Source organism: Dreissena polymorpha, chromosome 9 (genome assembly GCF_020536995.1).
Source record: "Dreissena polymorpha isolate Duluth1 chromosome 9, UMN_Dpol_1.0, whole genome shotgun sequence".
In the NCBI taxonomy this organism is placed as follows: domain Eukaryota; kingdom Metazoa; phylum Mollusca; class Bivalvia; order Myida; family Dreissenidae; genus Dreissena; species Dreissena polymorpha.
Window position 1 is genome coordinate 20,466,584 of NC_068363.1, and position 21,310 is coordinate 20,487,893.

The 21,310-nt window shown below is 32.1% G+C and overlaps 1 protein-coding gene across 1 annotated transcript in view; it reads right to left on the bottom strand.

Moving 5' to 3' along the window:
• LOC127843691 (metallophosphoesterase 1-like) overlaps window positions 1–21,310 on the bottom strand; it is a 220,691-nt gene that overhangs the window by 55,906 nt on the left and 143,475 nt on the right. The gene's annotated exons all lie outside the window — the stretch shown is intronic.

Consider the following 21,310-nt stretch of genomic DNA (forward strand, 5'->3'; position numbering starts at 1 on the left):
ACTACTTCTACTACTACTACTACTACACTACTACTACTACTACTAACTACTACTACTACTACTACTACTACTACTACTACTACTACTACTACTACTACTACTACTACTAGTACTACTACTACTATTACTACTACTACCTACTACTCTACCTACTACTACTACTACTACTACTTACTACTACTACTACTATACTACTACTACTTCTACTACTCTGCTACTATAACTATGATAACTACTACTGCTGCTACTACTTGTTCTACTACCACTACTAGTTCCACTACTACAACTACTACTTCCTACTACTACTACTACTACTGCTACTATACTACTACTACTACTACTACTACTATACTACTACTATACTACTACTACTACTACTACTACGACTACTACTACTACTACTACTACTACTACTACTACTACTACTATTACTACTACTTTCTACTTCTTTTACTACTACTACTTCTAACTTTTACTACTACTACTACTACTTCTACTAAAATTTATACTACTACTACCACTATTACTTCTACTGCTACTGCTACTACTACTACTAAACTACAATACTACTACTCTACTACTACTACTACTACTACAACAAACAACAACACTACCACTACTATTACTTCTATAATACGTATTACTACTTCTACTGCTATTGCTACTACTACTTTTCTTCTGCTGCTACTACTACTTCTTCTACTGCTGCTTACTACTACTACTACTTCAACTTATACTACTTCTTATAATACTACTAGTAATTTTACTGCAACACACTACTACTACTACTACTACTACTACTACTACTTGTTCAACTACTACAACTACTACTACTATATTCTTACTACTACAACTACTAGTACTACTAATATAACTAATAGTACTACTACAACTACTACTACTACTACTACTACTACTACTACTACTAACTACTGCTACGTTACTTCTATTACTACTACTGCTACTACTATTACTACTACTTTTACTACTAGTTGTATACTACCGCTATTGCTACTGCTTCGTTTTGAACTACTACTACTTTTATGTACTAATCAAAATATATTGTAAGTTCAAATTGCTCCAATCATTATTACATAGCCCTGTGAGCGTGAAAATCAACGACCAGTGATAATCAAACACGGGCGGTAACGACCAATACAAAAGTACATGAAACATTATCGATTATTCTGCTATCTTAGCATAACTTCTTTCTTTTGTAAGAACAGGCAGTCATATATACGCGTGTTAAGTTTCGCTCTGTAGTCGGAAAAATAATAAGGCTTATAATATATTTAATAACAAAACCCTGATATATGTTTCCACTTACCTCTCAATAGAACTGCTTTTATCAATACGTCATTAGTATCACGACAAAAGAGTATGTTCAGAAAAATATCAAATTGAAACTATTGTGATTGTGTGATTGTGTGACACTTCTAATCGAAAGCGGGGACGCTGTAGGATTTGCATAGTATACATTCACAAACATGATCAAGTGCAAAGGTAGTTTACAATAGCTTATTGTAAGAATGGATTGCAGTTTGTATTTGTGAAATTAATTCATATTCAGCCCATGATCAAATAACCGAATTTTCCGTAAAATATGTGGTATTTGCCGTATAACTGCTTATCTAAGAATTTGTTTCATCAGATTTAAATACGACAAGGTTTAAATAGATATGTTAAGCCTAAGCTATGGAACAAAATAGTTCTAAACAACGCCGGTACATTGTAATGTAAAATGCGCATGCTTGATTGAGTTTAATCGAACTCGTTGCAAACGTACACTTTATGTCAACAGAATTAACATTAACATTTATGTTTGTGAAACAATCTATAGTTACACTTACTGAAATTGCAGAAGTTATGGGACGTTTTTTTATTTTTATGGGCATATCTATAATATAGACTTATTTAAATACAGTTTCTCCCTTGTTCACGCTTAGGTTTGTGTATTTATATAGATATATTGAGCATGTTCACCTCCTTAAAAATGTAATAACTAGTCAACAGTAGTGTTGATTGCGCATTTTGTGGGTTATGAAACTGGCACCTACAGACATCGTGCATTTTTAAAACACTCAATACTGATTTAAGAATTCAGTATGCGATACCTGTAATTAATGTTTACATATTTTAATTAATTCTACTTATTTTCCCCATGACGACATTTTATAATTATAATTATGCAAAATATATTTTAAAAGGGTTTATTATTTAATAACATTATAGAGGAACATGTTGGATTCTTAAAGCAAGAGGTGTTTTTCAAAATAAAAGATATTATATCAGCGTTTGATATGACCCATTTAAGCTGTGTGTGTCGGAATACATTGATATTTCAATGACGCCAATGTATAATGGGGACCAAGCTTAGTTGGGCTTGGTCGGGCAATTATAACGAGTTCAAGTCAAATGTGAGGTAGTGGTCATGTATAGCTCAGCTGAGCTTGCCATGCTCAAGGTGGGCTATTATAGTAACCTTTTGAACGACATAAGACAGTGTGTGCTATCAAAGTTAAGCACATTATCACTCCATTGGAAAAAGTTTTATCAAATCCGAATGTTTATCTTATCATATAAAGCCTGAGTTTGAAACTGGAGCAATTGCGTCAAAACAAGTCATTGGACATAATATTCAACATAACATGATTGGTATCAGTACACAGGCAATATTTATGGCTCACTATTGATGGATTTTATTGAAAATGTTTATCATCACCATTAATTAACTAGTTTGAATCAGGCTCACGTGCTTTCAAAACCCAGGTTAAAAGGTAAAGTCTTTAAAAATCCTTATATATATAGTGGGGTCCATTTATGACTCAATATTTAAGTAAATTATGAATGTGGGTCGCGTGCTTTAAAATAAAAGACACGAATTCAAATCTTAGAAAAACGTTGTTATTATTCCAGAATACACATGTGTTATTCAAACGTCATGGAACTTGGTCAGAATATTAAACCTTTCACTATCTAAATCACGTTTAACAATTGTCACGCGTGTTCTTTGCAATCGGGTGAATTTAAGAAAAAATGTTTTACCATTATAAACTCTTTATTTTTACTCGATTTTGACAAAACTGGTTAGATCGTTTATCTAGACAAAACCTCGCCGGTATTTCACATATTCACTTGGTTGAACAACGCCTTGTCAGGTTGCTTCTGGTTTGTATTCGGGTTCGGGTATTACAAAAAAACCTAATTAATTAAGTATCACTTTTTAATCAAGACCGATATTCGTCAGAAAATTTTGAAATGCTCATCTGCTGATTTACTAATTTATTTCCACGCGTTTTTTGCTGTTTGTAAAGCGGAAATAAATGTCGAATACAGACGGCAATATTATCTGTGTATTCAAGTTATACAGTGAACGCACACGAATGGCCCGATTTCGTTCCTTATTAAAAGTGTGTCTGTCCCGCCTAATTACCCAATAGCTTTACCTATTCAAGCGTTTATTAAAGACCAGGTTCAAGTGAGCTCATTATTGATTGGCAAAGCTAGCATGTTCTCTTCAATAACAAGTAACTTAACATTAGTTTTCATATTCTGGTTTAGACTGGTTTACGCCTACTTTAAAGTGCTAACGCTTCTAAGGAAACAAGCAGAAAACCAAACTAACCTGTCCGGATATTTATGTTGGACGACTGCTACAAACTTTGATATTAGCATCTTGGCAACAAAGATTTGTTTTTGCCAAATATCAATATTTGTGCTCTTGGCTCAAATGGCGAACGACAGCTCAATCATTGCAATATGTCTCTAAAAGTTATTTCGGGTTTAACATCATCAGCATCATAAATGAACAATCCAATGTTATTTTTTAACTCACAATCGAAATCAATGCATTTTGAAGGAGGCATTCGCCTTATCGCATTTTTACTACTGTTTAATACTAGTATACTAGTGATGCATACGTTTCCAATAAAGACGTGGTTTACGTCACACATTGTTTAAAGTTCCCGTTCGCAAAATGACAACGAAAACCGGGTTAAATTCGGTTTGAATCGATAAAATTATATATAAAGGATCATAAATACATGCAATAGGCGAAAATCATTGCAGCGTCGCGAGTTATGCAAATTATATCAATATTTAGCTTTCGCTAAACATTATTAGCATATGGAAGATAAATGCATAGAATTAGCAAAAAACGTATTTTTTCTTACCTTCTGTCCACTAATTCGCCCGTGTCCGCAATTTGTTTGTTAAGGTTTGAATAACGTGTCGAATCATGAATATTAATTATGTCATGTTCGTACTTAACCGTACTCGACTCCAAATAACATCGCTATATTGTTTGTTTTCAACCGATTTCAACCCGATTTTCAGTGATATCCTCAATATAAAACCCGTTAACTTACGATTCTGTCCATATATATCTCTGCGACGGGGATTTTAACAGTATTTAGGGTGTAGCTGATGTAGTTCACTTTGAACATGTATGATTTGCTTTATTATATAACGCGACACACGGAAATCAATTGATATGTTTAAATATTCATTTTTAATATTGTAATACAAGTTTCAATAATAAACTTTGTAAAATTAACCACATGTAAGAACCTTTGACACGCTGGATAACAATAAGGTTGGGGATTTTGTTCCGCAAATAAAGTCTACTTGAAGGATCATTTAAACGTTACCCCCCCCCTCCCCCCAAAAAAACAACAACTGCACTTTTGCATTTATCATTGATTGTGTAATCTTGTTATGCTTAGGTTCCAACTTTTCATTGAACGCCTGATTGACTGATGTGACCACGACGCCACTGTCTTTCAGAGACATAACTTGAATCCCATTTAATAATAAATCATTAACGGTAGCTAAAGGTCTTTTCTACTGTTGTCACATATTTGATCCATCATGATGACATTTCCGAGCTTAAAGCTTTGGGGTCCCCAGTCCAAGGTTGTGAGCTTTAGTAATCTGTGTTTATTCTGAACCAGTTGTTCTTCATTTCAGATACTTTGGTAAAGGTCTTTCATTATCTCTTTTATAACCTTTATCGGTTAAGCACTAATTAAGTTATTTACAGAAACGTCTCTTATATCAACATTACCTACATTTGACATGGAGAAACAAAAACTTAACAATCGAGCAGTAGTACTTGCGCCTCTCCTATATAAACAACTATTGAAAAATATTTAATGAAGCATAATTATCATTTGTGTTTGTTCCAAACTGGTGACTCTATATAAACCAAATTTTTATTACATCCATAATACGTACACTATAACCCAATAAACCTATGCCACAGCATGGTGTAAGAACAGGAATTATTTGTTGCGATGCAAACTATTGAATATTGATAGCAAACCTCCGCGCAGAGCTTTGACTGGTTCCTAGCATATATCGATATCAAATCCCTGCCGTTATAAACAACCACGTGATGAAAGCCGAGCTAGTAAAATACGTTTCCGGTTTTATTTTTACTTTGTTTTATTTAGTTTTTTTTAAATTATGAACCTGAAATTATACACTATTTTCGAAATATAACAGAAAATGATACTACTTTTCATAATATGATACCTAAATACAGCCCTCCACATCTGGAAGGATTTTCTTGTGATGGCAGTTGTTATCACAAGTAGCCGTGGGTAGATAACCGCTGCGCGAAGTTTTATTTAGAGCGTCAAGCAAGCCGTGACAATAATCGTTCGTCTTCCTCGAAGGATACATGTTACCATTTAACAGCACAACGAACAATGTGTTGCATTCATTTTGTCATTGGATTACATGTATAAAGGAAACTCAAATAAAAACAACATCAGTGTAAATAGCAACACTTAGCTTGTCTTGATTTTTTTTATACATGTAGTATTTGACAATACATTGCACTTTTGGCGACTTAATATACATAACTTTTTTCGACATATACTAAGTTACATGTTACAGCGATCACATTAAAATGATTAAGTGGACAAAGGCAAGATCACTCAAAATAATGATAACTTCTATGTATGCAGTATCACATGTCTACAGCCTAGAGCACTAATTAATTCGTTTTTTACGCATAACAAAACCGTAATATTATTAAGGAAATGTGAGGAAATGCATACAACTATATCTACAGGTCATTAACAAACAATAGTCGTTCGTTCTCCCGCTGAGTCAAGTGGAACACACAACCTTTTAATACACGTTATGTATTAATGATAAGATGGTTGATTATTAATAGAGAAAAAAGAGGCGTTTAGCGCATTGACGGCTTTGAAATGCGCTAATTTATCATGTGCTCAATGAAGTAAAGTATTCAAAGGTAGTTTTGAATGTGATTGTAATACACATTTTCTACGCATTTGTTACATATAAAACATAAATAATTATACTAGACTAATTACATTTATTTTTTATTTCTGCTCCATTCTCAAATTATTATATGGTTCAAGTATAAAGTTTAAAATCTATATACCAAACTATAAACTAGTTGAAAACTTCCAGTGCCCTCCCTGGTGAATCCATTTACGTCAATTGGTTCATATCAAATATCCACAGACTTAGGTAATATCAACAGAAGATTTCACAATACTTGGGATAGTATTATACCCATTCTAACTGGCATTGCAAATTAATGATCCACGTAATATAGTTTCGTTTCCAAAGACTGCCTTGTAGAGCGCTTTGTTAAAAAACCATGCAAGACAATTAAAATCTAGACCCTATGCATTTATGTCTTTATATATTTAACAATAAAAACATATATGCAAAGTAGCTACATTAGTGTAATCGATACAAGTAAATTATATGTATTCAGTTATCAATTAAATGCTCTTTTTACATCTTTTAGCATTACCTTCAAGCAGTAGTCCAGCAACATTAACTGTTCAGTAAAAATTATTTAATATTTATCTGTTTGTAATCAGATTGTGCGTAAATTGTTTCTTAGCATTAGAATAATACTAATCAAAATGGAAGACCTCAATAATGTAAACAATACATTCCTTAAAACATGCAATGAGCGTTATTTTATTTTCAGATTGCATGGTGAAAATAAGTACAGCACCACGATGATTTGCTAGGTGTTTTGTCAGACTCCACAAAGTAAGATATTTATTGTTTCTGTCATTAGTATTGCTAAAAGTGTATTTATGATATGCATAAAGATGTTTAAAACAGGGTCCATGAGTGTCACATAAATATGTTGGCGTTTTTTATCCGCTCGATTGAAATATAGTCAATGAAACTTAAGGTTCATTCAATAGAAACGGCAAAAGATGATGCAAGGCGATGAAAATACCATTATCTAGACATTGTGCGAAAAATAAAAAGTCTACAGACCCACCGAAGATCCGACAAATCTTCAGAAAGAAAAGCCAAGAACAGGGGCATGATCAAGCACTTATATCTTTACTGAAGAATCACTCAATTTGAATAGTTTATTTTCGTTTCGTCGTTCCAAAAACATAATATCAGAGGGCACAGTCAATAGGTTTTTGACGATGTGTGAAGAATGCAGTAAATGAAAAAAAAACAACATAGTGTTTCTTAAGTGAATAAAATAATAGCAGTTACAGAAATGTATGAATCAAGCAAACCGTGAAACTTTAGAAATTCTACCAGAAGAAAAATAATTATTTATATTCACTTCTTTAATAACAGAATACCAACTAAAAACATTAATGATTACAACTGGGATCACGGAATATTGAATGGTCAAAGCAACGCATTGGGGTTTTAACCGTAAAGCTAAGCGGAGAAGGGATGATTGAGTCATATTGCATTTTCGACTTATGGAACGTGTTCAGTTGCCTAATTTATAGATGCTTAATATAATTCGTCTACTGAATGTAATAACTAGGGTAACTGACATTTTGTGAATTGTTCAGGAATGCATATTTTCAGACATTATCCAAAATACAGTAAGAGCACTTACATTATTTTTTGCGCTCAAAATATTTCAGTATTAAAATAATGGTAACTGCTCCTTTCTTAATTTGTTTTTGTTTTAAAAAAGACAAATCAATTTGGAGTTTTGTTTCGTTTTTCAAGTGTTATTATTATACTAATCAGAAAATTTGAATATGGAAAAAGGTTTATTATTTTAATAAAACATTTTTTGCTTCTCCTGAAAATTTAACAAATTGTCAGTTACACTACTTTTTACATTCAGAAAATGACATGTGTTTGTTATGTCAATTTCAAAAATTTGATAAAAACATTATTTTTACCAAAAAGATTGACTTAATATTTTAACAGTTGATGTATTTCACCTTAATAAACACAAAAATGGAAAAAAGTAAAATGTATAAAAATTTTAGTTTCATGACTTATTACATTCAATAGGCGAATTATGTATTGTAATATAGGAAAGTTTCACTGTAACATCATCTTGACCTTTTGAGATATTTTTATTAACGAAAGTTATTAAACACAAATTTCTAAAGGTTCATTATTAAATGAAATCGAATGTCAGATTTATAGAACTGGGTAAGTTATGTTCTTTAATGATTCTGAATAAACGTTAAAAAATAAATACCATAGCATAGGCATTTTTGACACACAATGTTTACTGAAACTTCATCACGTTGACCACGGGGTTTAAAAGATGAAGAGGGGGATATTATAGCCGCAATGTCAGGGCTTTAGATATTGGTCAGTGATCTAAATTATTGATGCTAAAGCATGTCTCAATACATTACCAACTTAGATCATGTTTTTACAAAGTTATACCGAGAAAGTTTGTAAACTTGGAGAGTGGTTAGTTTGATATTTTTTGTAAAGAAAACCTTCTTTTTGGTTTAATTTATCTTTTATTATTTTTTTTTTTTAAATATGAAACGCAAACGCCGAGGTACACAATGGGTTATTAATGAAAATCTTTCCATATCTAACTACTGCTTCAATTTCAATCGATATGTTATCATGTTCTTTTGATAAGAAGAGTCCTTATGAGTAAAGTGTAAGCAATTTAATAATAATATCGGTTTTTAAATGACACTATAAATTGAAAATCAACAAATTTAGATACTTTCGTTTACATGTTCAAAGAGTTATAAGGCTTACACAAAAGCAAATAACTGCAATGCTTTAGCGCTCTGTTTTTGTGCGTTAAATAACGTTAGTAATACGGGTAACGTCGTCGACTAAGGAAAACATAAAATGATTCCCGTATGTTTTATATATTCGCGTAAAAGATTGTAGTTGGTTAGGCATAGTTAAAAAAATATAATAACTAGAGACTCGCAAAGCGATTCCGCGTAACTTTATTTAAAATAAGTAGTCACTAGCTGTGCCCTAATGTGGATATGCTAAATAATGTTTAAATTTGAAAGACATAGTTCCAACTTTAATTAAAAATAAGTTTTTCTCGTATTTTCACAATACAATTATTATGAATGTCATGTTGATTTGGCAGAGATTCATCGCATATCCATATGATCCTTTTATGAACAGTAAAGTCCCACTATACAGCATACGAAGAAAACAAATAATTGACGTTAATGATCTTATCCCTACGATTCAGTAATCTAATACTACTGGAAAGAGATAAATGAGTTTAAGAAGTCATTTTCACGTGAAATTCGGTATTTCAATGGATTAAGTACACTTAAGTATATCATAAAGTATATCGTGATATTATCAATTTTGAGTGTAACTTTAAAATTATATTCATGAAATCAAGAGAACATGCATCTTTTGAACATGTTTTGTTAGATTTGTTCCTTCGTGTTTAACTATGCGAATTATTCTTGCAAATCTTGAGATAAATTTCATCCGTTGATTTGTCAATATTATTTCCATATATCTCCTGTGTACAACGCTTATTGACGGATCATAAATGAAACCATATGAACTAGTCTGCTTCTCTTTTGACGCCCGTTAGCTTTGTTTGCGTTTGTTTAAAGCGACGGCGTCAACTGTGCTTAGTTAAGTAAGCATGTTTAATGTATTTAATGTTGTAGAAATGATGGAGACTTGATATACATTCCTGACTATATATCACATATGCTTCGTTGTATCAATACACTGGCTATTGTAAACATGTTATCAGAAATGACAACGGGTAGTTGAGTTATATTTAATCTGTTTTAGAACAGTTGGTACATGAGATATCGGTTGATTTGCTCGATAAGTTTTTAAAATGACATTACTGTTCTTTAAATTTTGAGGGAGGACGGCAATTTATGTAGTGCGTTATATACATTGGATTCCGTAGGTTACATAAATGGAATTATAACGCATACTGCGCATTAATAGCAAACAAGCTTACTCTTGTAATCGGGATTGTGAACTTAATGTGTATGTGTCAGAAGTATGATATGATTATCATCCACGTGGTTTTTTATATTGAAATGAATTATTGTCAAATTTTAAACCACTCCCTTTCATGGCAAGTACAATTTAATGTTATAAAACATACCGCTTTAAACTGTTGAGTTAATATTTCCTTTAGCGTGTTTTGGATTGGTTTATTATGTTAAGCGTATTTTCCGATTTACTGTTTAACTTTGTTTTCCACATAAACTTGTCAATCTGTATCAATATTTCTCCATAACAGGTAAAACGACCTCGATAATGTTGACCGATTTTATTTTACAAAAGCGACTTTCATGTTCAATAGCACACGATTCGCTCCATTGGTATTCACAGCTTTAAATGCAATTCGTAAAGATTTACGCGTCTATAAATGTAAAAGCTGTGTAACCGGATACTGTTACTGGATTAACATGAAAGATCAAAACAAACGCAATAATTTGACGAAAAAATAATCAGCGTAAGTAATGCACTCACTAAAACAATTTTAGCAGCATTTTTGAATGAAATTTAGACCTTACTTTAATTACTTATAAAACATCAGTGTTGTATTGTAAACAATTCACATTACCATATTGTTTTAATAGTTGTATATCCCATTCATAGGCGCATATTCAACTTTTTATATTGAAAATGAAACTATTTTAGACGGTTTAAAATTCATAAAAAAAAACAAAAAAAGAAACTGTATAAAATATATTACATTGATATTTATTTTAAAATGGTATTCGTTAACTAATAAAATGCAATCGTCATTACGTTAAAAACACATTGCAAACACATAATACGGACAACTTCCAAGTGTTAATAACTTAATGGTGTAGTAGTTAACAAACTTTTCCTGATGCTGTTTCTTGAAAGCATATTTTAAGCAAGACTCACCTACTCTAATATTGAATTAGAACCCAATCCGCATACTATTACTTTTACCATTGTATAAAAAAATTAGAGTCTACACTATGATTACACGTATTTGTCTGCATTTGTTTGGATTATTTTATTATTTATTTTAGTGTGCTTTTAAATCTTTTTTTGTAAATTGAGTTGTTGCAATTATTGTTGTACATTTAGTATATGAGAAAGTCAAATTAACTCGGCATGCAATTCGGCCTCCTTGATTCAATATTGGTTGTCGGGTATATATCGTAATGTGCTCAGGTGTGTTTTTTTATTTATTTTTAATAATAAAAACAACAATAATAATAGTAAAAATAAAATAATAATAATAATAAATTACAAATTATAAATAATAATAATAATAAGCATCATCAGCATAATAGGGCAAATGTATTTTATTGTGACACTATTTCGGTAAAACAAATTGTTTTTAATTGAAGGTTTATAATCTATCACATAATGAGCTATGTTATTATTTGACTTTAATGGGAAAGACAGCTCGTATTATCACCTGTCATAATTTTAACATACAGTTGTCAATAGAGTAAAACATTATAATGGTACATAACAATCTTAAAACATCATAATAATGATAGACAGCACTACAGGCATATCATATGGGACACATTTTAAACACCACCTATAAATGGCATGTAACATATGAGCACATACTTTTCACAACACACATTACAAAGTCATCTTGTTATCTACATTAACCGATATCACAAAATACAATTGGCTTACCGTCATTTCAAAACTTTTAATTTTAGAATTACAAATTTTCTTTAACGAATCTTTCTTAAATATGAATATGATTGTTTTTTAAATCTAATCATTAATGAATGTGTGGAGGTACATAAATGTTGTTTCATTTTGAAAGCGTGGCCGATATATATTTACTGACAATGACGATAGTGTTTTGTGATTTAAGATTTGTCTATTTGGTCAACAGGACTCTTTACCTTAAAGAAGCCATTTTATTACTTCAAAGACACGTAGGTTAGTGGCATTCCTATAGTAAGCAAGATTGATAAACTACTCTTCATATGTCGAACAAATTAGACACTTTGATTATACTCATATTGGAATTAAAACGCGGTGTACTTAATATATTTAATAATTAATATATTCAGTTTGATTGCATTGCGCCGCTTTCAGTTGTCTAAGGATGTATCATATCATCGATATAAAGGTTACACATAATCAGGGTTTAAATAATTGATTCATTGTCACGCTTCTGCTTTATACGACTTTTGAAACCGATTGATATTAAATAGGCAGACGACAACATTATGTTTGTGTTCAAGTTATAAAGCGACTGCGTACGAAGGAACCGACGTCATTCGTGCTTCAAATGTGGTCAATTCTGCCTTATTACCCGATAGCTCGACCCATTCTTACAACGTTATACGAGGTGTAAGCAAGCTTTATATTGATTTGGTCAGCTAGTTTGTGAACTTAAATAACAATGAAGTTAAGTTAGCAGCTTATTCTGGTGTAATCCGGTTTTCGCTCACTGTTTAAATTGCTTAAGCTTGTAATCAAACACCTTGATTTGTATTATACAAGTGATTCACTGGCATCTCTACAATGCATGTGTCGGCTTTTAAGCAGCATAGCATTAGTCTACTGCATAATTTGGATACAGCATGGCTAGATTACTATGTTAAACATATTCATATTAACATTTTATATCATATTCGTGTCACAACACGCTCACTGAAATGAACTACACTTTTTACAGATGAGGGAAATGGTAGCTGTTTTGCAATATTGAAGATAACAACTTGATATTTGGCATGCATGTGCATCTCATAGAGCTCCACATTGTGAGTGGTTAAAGGTCAAGGTCAAGGTCATCCGTCGAGGACAAAGGTCAAATATATGGGAGGACATAGTGTTTCACAAACACATCTTGTTTTTACTTGTTATTGCGAAATTTACATGAGTGTTCATTTAACCCTTTTCCACTCAGAAGAAAAGGGAAAATGGCTATGTGCAAGAAACATAAAACCAGAACAGTCTGCAAGTAACTCACAGTTTGTTAAGGTTTGAGGCTGTTTGCTGCTCATCAGTATCTATGGCTTGATAATGAAGACTTTAAAACGTGAATCTAGTTGGAAAGGTCTTCAATTAAATTAAACTTTCAAAGGGACTACATATGCGTAAAAATACGTATGTGAGATGTAAAAGGTTAAACACATAATAAAGAAGTATTTTGCATTAAATAGATATGTTTATTGTCATATGTTGGTTACACATTCATTATTTAGCACGTCTATATTATTCATAGCGTGATATTAAGTTCATAAATGTATAACTAAAATTTGAGGACAGTTTTGCTATAAACTGTATTTAAACAAGAATAGAGGAATTGTTAATATGTAGATCACAAGAGAACATATCGCTCATGGGGTATGTGAACGATACCGTGTTTTATACTACAAAACAAACAAGTTCGGATAGGGCATTTGTAAATACAGTACTACCTCGTATGATACTGCGTTTTAATTTATGGAAATTCTTGTGTGTGCACACATCTTGACCAGGTAATGCGTGCATACATAAATTATCCCTAACTAAACTTAAATATTAAAAAAGCCTTGAACATGATTTTGAAAACAAACACATATATTTGAACATGTTAACATTCAATGAATCAAGGCATACTTGTACACTTCTGACCATTCCAGTAAGAATTTCTGGTGCTGGAAATTGTGTATAGAAAAATCGGGTCTTTAAAAACAAATGTATAAGTTTATATTTTATTTTTTATTTAAATATGTCAGCATGCTTTCTATTCCTAATTGAATAAGACAATGCAGAACAAACTACATGAAATAGTTGTACACAATATTTTAATTACGTATACTTAATAACATACTTTACAACAAATTTGACATTTTGCAGTGCACAATACTGGTACATTTAAGGTTCAATGCCTTCAATAATTAATTGCATAAATCACCCGTGCCTTTATCGTAGTCGCTACCCAACACCAATATTAACGCTTGTGTGGTGCTCAATGTGGACACATTCTTTTAAACATCACACAGGAATGTTGCGTTATTGTGACTTTTTTTGTTTCATTTGCATGTTAGTTTAAAATATTTCCACACATAGCGCTTTTCGTTGCAAATAGAGTTTCAAATATCCATATCTGTTTCGAAAATGTTTTGTTTTGATTCCGATTATAAACATAGTAGAATGTTTTAACATCTTTGTCAGGCTTTGCAACTCATTCGTTCCAAACATGCAAACATACAATAACGCACGATTACCAACTACTGGTAAGCATGACATTAACCTAGGATATTTGTAGGCGAAATATATATTTAAAAGACCCTATTCATATTTGAACTAATTAACCAATGACCGCTTATCCCACGGTACAAACAACTACTGTTATGTGCAATGGCGTATACTGACAATACTATTTCTGGTCACCTTACATGAGTAATAATTAATAATCTAAAGATTTAAAGACATTTATAATATGCACCTTTTGTTAAAAAGCAAATATAGACAGTTGGCAATTAGTTCCGAACATAAACTATTCGTATGACCTTAATAAGTTGTGTTTAATAAATAACCAAATGTCGTAAGTATTTTACACGAATAGTAACGGGTGTTTCACAATAGAGCACTTCAAGTTTACCATCGGTCCGTCTGACTCCACGTCCGTCCGTTAAAACAAGATTTAAAAGATCGAAATAATGGTCAGAATGATGTATTGTCTGCCTATTAAAATTGGAATGTATAAATGAAAAAAGTAAATCCGAAGCATTTGTTTTATACATCGATGCTTCATTTTTTTTTAAGAAATGTGGCTTCGAATAAAATAAGCTGGCTCTGAACGAAAATACCATAAAGGTAATATTAACCCCACAACACCCCAAAAAACGGTTTGCATTGCATACGCAAACCACTTGTTCTAACAATAACAGCGACATGCGTAAACTCCATTTTCTTTCACAATTTCTTAACACTACTGTTTAACAATGTCTTAAAGTTAAACCTAATCGCATTTCGTAATTTGATATCAGGCAAACGCTGTACACAAGGTTATCCACTAAGAAAGTATACCATACCAATAATGTACGGCTCGCTTTTCCACCTTGAAGACACTAATGAGTGTGGACGATCAGTATTGCACAATGTAAAGTTAAAGGAGGTAATTGTGTTTCCTGTTTAGCGTGCTCTATAAGTACAGTAGAAATTTCCTTTTCGTAATATATATTTGCACTTATATGTTTTGTTAAAATGTTCTTATTCGGGTTCTTAATTCGTATAACACTTTGTTTCGATGTATGTGTTACGGAAACCGAACACGCTGTAATATATATTAAATTTTGCTTCAATGATAATATATGTGTGTTATACGAACTAGGTCTGTTACGATTTTGCAAGTGTGTCGTCTCAGAGATTCATTTACTGTTCGCTGTAAAACAGCTTGAAACGGGGTTCATGGGGTAAAACAAGTGTCACTAAGTACACTAAAAGAAACAGCTTTCAACACTATTGAGTTTAACTGTATTTTTAAATTGTCTTTCAACTTGGTTGGAATATTTGTACAAGTGATATCTCGATCGAGTTCGAAACTGTGTTCTGCGTGGTCAAACGCATGGTCAAATTAAATACAAATCATATGAACATCAAGAGGCACGATTGATCCACATATCTTTATGAAACTCGGTCAAAACAATGTTCTTACTTTAAAACTCGGTCACATGGTGTCAATCACTATACTAAATTAACTACACACTCTTCATTAAATTTGGTTATAATATTTGTTCTAATGATATATCGACCCAGTTTCAATGCGGGTTCACGTAAGGCCAAAATCTAAATGATATATCGGCCTTATTCGACACGTTGCAACTAGGGTTAACAACTAGATCACTCGTTTGTAGTTTTTATGTAAATGATCAGACAGGTTGCCATAATCAAAACCCAACTTACTAGGTCTAAGATCAAGGTCATTATTCAAGATCAGATGTCAAATAAGGTAATTAAATCATCATTATATTGTCCTGAACATCATATTAACATAATTCAATATCAAACGTAAAGATAAGACAAATATATGTTGCTTCAAATAGTTTAACATTATATAATAACTATGAAGGTATATCGCATTGATTAACCTGCTCTCTAGGTCAGTATAAGAGAGGCATTCATATCAGATTAAAATCCATTATGCATAGACAGCATGCAGTGCACACGAAACAGACCTGCGGATCGGAAATTCGTGTCACAAAAACATGTATATAGTGATGTGTTTCAAATCTCACCTGTACACTATGTCGAGACATAAATCTTGTTCAGCATCCATTAATAATCGTGATAGGCCAACGAGTCGCCATTTAGTCGCGTGAAAGTCTAAGGTCAATTCAGCATAAACATTTCATGACCAATTTTGAATATTTACCCCTTATACATTTTTCAATTTCGTTAAAGTTATTTGGCATCAGAAAAAAAAACGTTTTGACACGGAATGACAATCACAAGAACGAAGTCAATAGGTCTTTGTTCAAATTCACATTAAATTACTACAAGCATAGAAAATAACTATTCAAAAATTGTCCAGAGCTTAGCGTTGGATGTATTTGTATTGCTTGGAAAAAGTGACAATCATTGTTCGATGCCATGAAACAAACAGGAGGGCCCTGGTTCATATGTTCATTGTCAATTATACAGTTCAAATTTATGGTCAGCCCATTTATGAGAACATAAATTTATTCAGCTTTATTGATTTTCTGAAAACTTGTCAGGAATGAAAGTCATGATGAGACAGAGTTAAACGAACGATGTTATAATTATGACCTTTCTCTGACTGAGTTCATTGTTAAATACCTTAGCAGAAGTACCATACATTGTTAGATGGAATGTTGACTGATAAATCAAGCATGTATGTTTATATCAAGATAATAGAAAAACATAATATTGCACTGAAAAAGACTAATCATAGGTTACAAACCAACATGTACACACAAGAACCAATGAAAACAATTCAAAGTCTGTAATCGTGTTTGAAGGTAAAATAAGAGAATGCAATTGAAAATATGTCTTATCTTAAAAAAAAAATATTTATTAGCGGTTCATTGTTACATCGAAACTTATGTTGTATATTAAAACTTACAATACGCCATTCGGATTACTACGGATTCCTTTTAAAGGTTTATGTTCTCAAAAGAAAGGATGTTTCTCTATATCACAAGCGATTGCTCATTTTAAATGTTAATAATGCAGCCCAAATGAAAAGTCAGACACAGTTACTTGACTACATTTTGTGAACTTAAATGCAAACAGGAATTAAGATATATTCGTATGCTAAATTCAGACAAAGTTTCATTGCGCCGCAATGACAAAGAACTGTAAAATATTTGCAAATCTGTCGTTGTCAATAAAAATTATTGAACTTGAAGATAATAGGTTAAACCTGGAGATGTCGTTGCGTTTGAATATATGAAATATATATTAAAGGGAGATTATACGATTTTGTAAAATATTTTTGAATTTATATAAAATGTGTAAATATCATATTATACATATATTTCAATATGAATTAAAATACAAGTTAAGAAGAACATGTGTCAAAATAAGCGAAACAAGCTAGATATTTAATTCTGAAATCGAAAACGTCTGTACATCATACATGTACAATGTGAATCTAAATTTAGTTTTACGGATCATTTTAATTTCCTGCGACGATATATATTCATACGACACTCGAACACTAACTATTATCCTAATAAAAAGACGAATGCATCGGTTACTGTAAGAAAATATGTACGAAATATCTACGTCACAATCGGCTCGGTGCGCTAATTTGTCTTTTCTGCATCTTATAAATTCATCTTCAATGTATAATTATTCTTGCCTATGTTGTGTTATTGGAACATATTTTTATAAATATTTTACAATTGTACACATATACAAATCGCATAATCTCCTTTAAGAATATATTGAGTACGTGTTGTTGATAATATAATAATTTGAAGTGATCTTAATGCCGAACCTATTGACTTCAAAACGCACATAAAATCGTAAACATACTTAGTAGTTGAATAAATTAAGGGTATGATTTGATATTCGGCGTAACACATTTAAAATAACTTCGCGGATCTTCATCAGCCGTTAAACAAGGAAGCGATACTCGAAAGGGTCTCAACAAGCATGAGTATTTCGATTCATAAGTTTAAGCGGTTAAAAGCTGTTTATAGAGCGTGCAAGATTTTTTACTCTTTTTCTGTTTCGGTCAATTTGGTTTCCAAGCATTCTTTCTTTCCAATCGGTAATAAAAACTGCGTCTTCCTCCTCAGAAACAATTTGAAGTATTTAATCGAATGAACGATGTGTAATTAATTTGAGTCTGAAAATGTGATCATTTGGCAGATCATACCTATATTTCACAAAATCGTTACACGAATGCGTGCTTTTTACACGACGATGCCACATTTATTTACAAAAACGTATACATCATAATTGTAACATTAAGTATTTAACCAATTAAACACCGAGTTTTTATTTTAATGAAACCAATAGTAGTAGTGATAAGTGATATACTTGGCCTTAGCTCACTATATTGTTTGCGCAAACCATAATAATTATTCTTTACAAATAGGCATTACTCTTTATTACCCTGTTTGAAGCGTACACTTTCTCATGTCCAAGTTCCTGATAAATAGCACTGAATGTGCACAATCAAGGACATAATGTATGCAATGCACACTCTTAACTTGATCAACGTCTTACAGGACAAACAACTTATACCAACCTACAGCGCACATCTGATATTGAAAAAATACTTTTGCCTATTTTAGGAACGTCATAAATTTTCCTTCACAACGATATTATTTTAATTCAAGTCGGTAGAAAATATTGCTTTTATAATTACTTTTATCTTTTCCGAATTTTACGCAAAACACAATTAGGCATTATAAATCATAAAACTTTACCAGCTTTGGACGCTAACAAGAGTGCTAATTTGATATTGTAAAACATTATTGTTGCATGTTTTACAAACCTTAGAGGGCCTCTCTACTAGGATACCATTATAATTAATATGGAAAAAAAATAAAGCTTTTATAATCACTTAAGCATAGGTTTTCCTTAAATGTCGGTATATCTGTTTTTTTTTGTGTTATATACCGGTATTGTGAAATGAGCATTTTTCAGCCGATTCGTTTGATATAATTATCATGACGCTATGTTAAGAAATTAAAATTTTATTAAGAAAACATGTACATAACATGCGCAATTTTCTGGATGGACGGACTTTTTGACGTTAGGTCATAGCATATTTTTATAATAACATGAATATAATATTGACACATCATTTAAATGTTATTAACCTATACAATAACAACTATTAATGTAACACTTGATCAATATCAAATTTCGTATTTTGCATGGTTTGTTTTTGAATACACGTTTTAAAACAACAAATAAAATAAGTTGTAAATAAAATAAGTTTAACACAAGACAAACACATACCATATCTCCAGGTTAATTTCAAAACTGTGTTGACTGCCATTACTACGAAAGTACAAGGTTTTAAATGAAATAACGAAATAAATCCTGAACTTCTTCCATTTAGCTTTTGTTTGGCATTTTTATTATCTTATATTTATTCAAACCAAGTTATACATGAACAGCACATTCGTCTTTAAATACTACTTGTATGTATACGCTGCCCTGTATCTTTTTGAGCAACAGTATTTAAAAGTATTTTATTAAAATAATAGACTTGCAAAACCAGCATAGTTGTTGATAACCTGTAATCAGGAAAACGGAGTTCACATTTTGCAAATGCATTTTGTGTTTTGACCTTGTTGGTCAGTCATCCTGGTTATTCACAATATCATAAGGCGTTTATGACACAAAAGGTTGCATTATATCAAACCATTCAGAACAGTAGTATTATGTTATAACGTTTTGGGTTGTTGTTTACATGGTTAACACGTACTACAGTATTTTTAAAATGGTATCAACGCCATTTATAAGAAATGAAGCATTACCAAGACTAGCAAGCACTGATTAACAAAGTATAAACATGAAGTGTCTTGAAACATTACACGTGTTTATATTTGCGTACACAACCGGATTATAAGCGGGATATTGTGAGTAAAACGCCGAAATATATTGCTGACATAGTTATTTTGTTTACCAAATATCTTCGCTCAATATTACGCCATTGCTTTCGGATCGGCAAAACGCGTACAATTGTGTCGTATCATATGATCAATTGTTCAAGTTATCTTCTTTGTGAGGGATCACTTTTTTTTCCTGTTTACGTGTTATTTGGTGTTTTATCTTAACATAATCTTCCGGTCTTTACATCCATGTCAGTTGGATTTGAATGAATTTTCTTCCTGTCCAATTGTGTTGTATCATATGATCAATTGTTCAAGTTTTTTTCTTTGTCGGGGAAAACTATTTTTTCCTGTTTACATGTTATTTGGTGTGTTATCTCAACATAATATTCCGGTCTTTACATCCATGTCAGTTGAATTTGAATGAATTTTCTTCCTGTCTTATTTAGTTTCGGGTTCGAATTATAAAATTGGAAAACCAATCAAGCACACGCGAGTAAGTTGTTCTTCAGGAAGTAGTGTGATTTTGCTTTAAATGTATAATATAGCTTCATAAGCTCACCTGAAAATACGTCATGATGTTATAAGTCAGTCGTAATTGTATGTAATGAGTTCTACCATTTAACTCGGTTAAAACCACAGCGGTGTTTTAAAACAGTATTTCAATATATATTTTTCATTTTTGCAGATGAAATAAGCCAGGAAATGTAATGTTCAAATTATACATTATATATATATATATACAGTACAGCCAAAGCGGCACAAACATAATCCGCGGCTACGCCACGGCCAGATTATTAGTCCGCGGCGGCCGAATCGTGTGTTCACGCGGCGTATCGCCGTGGCACTCGGCATCGATCCGCGCAACGACGCCGAGTCTGTATTAACCGGAACAAACGTATTTCGCGATCCGCGGCGGCAAGGCGAAACGAGTCGATGCTGCGTCAGTCGTTGAAGCCGCGTCAGTATGCGGCGGCAAGTCGCATTTCGCCGCGAAACTTCGTATCTGTCCGCCGAGGCATGCCGCTATCTGTGACATGATGCCGAGTCGATGC